Source organism: Arachis hypogaea, chromosome 15, assembly GCF_003086295.3.
Source record: "Arachis hypogaea cultivar Tifrunner chromosome 15, arahy.Tifrunner.gnm2.J5K5, whole genome shotgun sequence".
Classification (NCBI taxonomy): domain Eukaryota; kingdom Viridiplantae; phylum Streptophyta; class Magnoliopsida; order Fabales; family Fabaceae; genus Arachis; species Arachis hypogaea.
Genome location: NC_092050.1, coordinates 101,061,918 through 101,064,646, shown reverse-complemented (window position 1 = coordinate 101,064,646; position 2,729 = coordinate 101,061,918). Strand labels below are relative to the sequence as shown.

General features: G+C 42.7%; 1 non-coding gene across 1 annotated transcript; it reads right to left on the bottom strand.

Annotated features, from left to right (window-relative positions):
* Positions 1-276: 276 nt before the first annotated feature.
* On the bottom strand, positions 277-384 carry LOC112752584 (small nucleolar RNA R71). Its single transcript, XR_003177013.1, has one exon. It is a non-coding gene; the product is annotated as a small nucleolar RNA R71 (small nucleolar RNA).
* Between the last annotated feature and the right edge of the window lie 2,345 nt (positions 385-2,729).

Here is a 2,729-nt window from a genome sequence, read left to right as displayed (position 1 = left end):
AAACCTCAATTAGTTTCTCTGATGCAGTAGAACTGCAAGTTTCATGGACTTCCATCTGAAGATCCTTTTCAGTTCTTAACTGAATTCTTGTAGATATGTGATACTGTTAAGATTAATGGAGTAGATCCTGAAGTCTACAGGCTCATGCTTTTCCCTTTTGCTGTGAGAGACAGAGCTAGAATATGGTTGGACTCTCAACCTAAGGATAGCCTGAACTCTTGGGATAAGCTGGTCAAGGCTTTCTTAGCCAAGTTCTTTCCTCCTCAAAAGCTGAGTAAGCATAGAGTGGATGTTCAGACCTTCAGACAGAAAGAAGGTGAATCCCTCTATGAAGCTTGGGAGAGATACAAAGAACTGACCAAAAAGTGTCCTTCTGACATGCTTTCAGAATGGACCATCCTGGACATATTCTATGATGGTCTGTCTGAATTAGCTAAAATGTCATTGGACACCTCTGCAGGTGGATCCATTCACCTAAAGAAAACGCCTGCAGAAGCTCAAGAACTCATTGACATGGTTGCTAATAACCAGTTCATGTACACTTCTGAGAGGAATCCTATGAGTAATGGGACGCCCATGAAGAAGGGAGTTCTTGAAATTGATACTCTGAATGCCATACTGGCTCAGAATAAAATATTAACTCAGCAAGTCAATATGATTTCTCAGAGTCTGAAGGGAATGCAAGCTGCATCCAACAGTACTCAAGAGGCATCTTCTGAAGAAGAAGCTTATGATCCTAAGAACCCTGCAATAGCAGAGGTAAATTATATGGGTGAACCTTATGGAAACACCTATAACCCCTCATGGAGAAGTCACCCAAATTTCTCATGGAAGGATAAATAAAAGCGTCAACAAGGCTTTAATAATGGTGGAAGAAATAGGTTTAACAATAGTAAACCTTTTCCATCATCTTCTCAGCAACAGACAGAGAACTCTGAACAAAATACCTCTAATTTAGCAAACTTAGTCTCTGATCTATCTAAGGCCACTGTAAGTTTCATGAATGAAACAATGTCCTCCATTAGAAATTTGGAGGCACAAGTGGGCCAGCTGAGTAAAAGGATCACTGAAATCCCTCCTAGTACTCTCCCAAGCAATACAGAAGAAAATCCAAAAAGGAGAGTGCAAGGCCATTGAATTGATCACCATGGCTGAACCTGTAAGGGAAGGAGAGGACGTGAATCCCAAGGAGGAAGACCTCCTGGGACGTCCAGTGATCAATAAGGAGTTTCCCTTTGAGGAACCAAAGGAATCTGAGGCTCATCTAGAGACCATAGAGATTCCATTGAACCTCCTTACGCCATTCATGAGCTCTGAAGAGTACTCTTCTTCTAAAGAGAATGAAGATGTTACTGAAGAGCAAGTTGCCAAGTTCCTTGGTGCAATCATGAAGCTGAATGCAAATTTAGTTGGTAATGAGACTTGGGGAGATGAACCTCCCCTGTTCACCAATGAACTAAATGCATTGGATCAACTGAGATTACCTCAGAAGAAACAGGATCCTGGAAAGTTCCTAATACCTTGCACCATAGGCACCATGACCTTTGAGAAGGCTCTATGTGACCTTGGGTCAGGAATAAACCTCATGCCACTCTCTGTAATGGAGAAATTGGGAATCTTTGAGGTACAAGCTGCTAAAATCTCATTAGAGATGGCAGATAATTCCAGAAAACAGGCTTATGGACAAGTAGAGGACGTATTAGTAAAGGTTAAAGGCCTTTACATCCCTGCTGATTTCATAATCCTAGATACTGGGAAGGATGAGGATGAATCCATCATCCTTGGAAGACCCTTCCTAGCCACAGCAAGAAATGTGATTGATGTTAACAGAGGTGAATTAGTCCTTCAATTGAATGAGGACTCCCTTGTGTTTACAACTCAAGGTTACCCTTCTGTAAACATGGAGAGGAAGCATAAAAGGCTTCTCTCAAAACAGAGTCAACCAGAGCCCCCACAGTCAAACTCTAAGTTTGGTGTTGGGAGGCCACAACCAAACTCTAAGTTTGGTGTTGGGAAGTCTCAACAATGCTCCAAACATCTGTGAGGCTCCATGAGAGCCCACTGTCAAGCTATTGACATTAAAGAAGTGCTTGTTGGGAGGCAACCCAATTTTTATTTATCTAATTTTATTTTTCTTGTTCTTTCATGTTTTATTAGGTTCATGATCATGTGGAGTCACAAAATAAATATAAAAATTGAAAACGGAATCAAAAACAGCAGAAGAAAAATCACACCATGGAGGAAGACCTTACTGGCATTTAAACGCCAGTAAGAAGCATCTGGCTGGCGTTCAACGCCAGAACAGAGCATGGTTCTGGCGCTGAACGCCCAAAATGGGCAGCATCTGGGCGTTTGAACGCTAGAATTGCACCCTGGAGAAGAGTTGGCACTGAACGCCCAGATCAAGCATGGTTCTGGCGTTCAACGCCAGAAATGGGCAACAAATGGGCGTTCAACGCCCAGAACAAGCACCAATCTGGCGCTGAATGCCCAGAGTTGTGTGCAAGGGCATTTTTCATGCCTAATTTGGTTCAAGGTTGTAAATCCTTGAACACCTCAGGATCTGTGGACCCCACAGGATCCCTACCTACCTCCACTCACTTCTTCTCACCCCTCTTTTACACAATCCCATAAACACTCTTCCCAAAAAATCTTCACCAATCACCTCAATCTCTCCTCCCTATAACCACTTCACCACTCACATCCATCCACTCTTCCCCATAAACCTA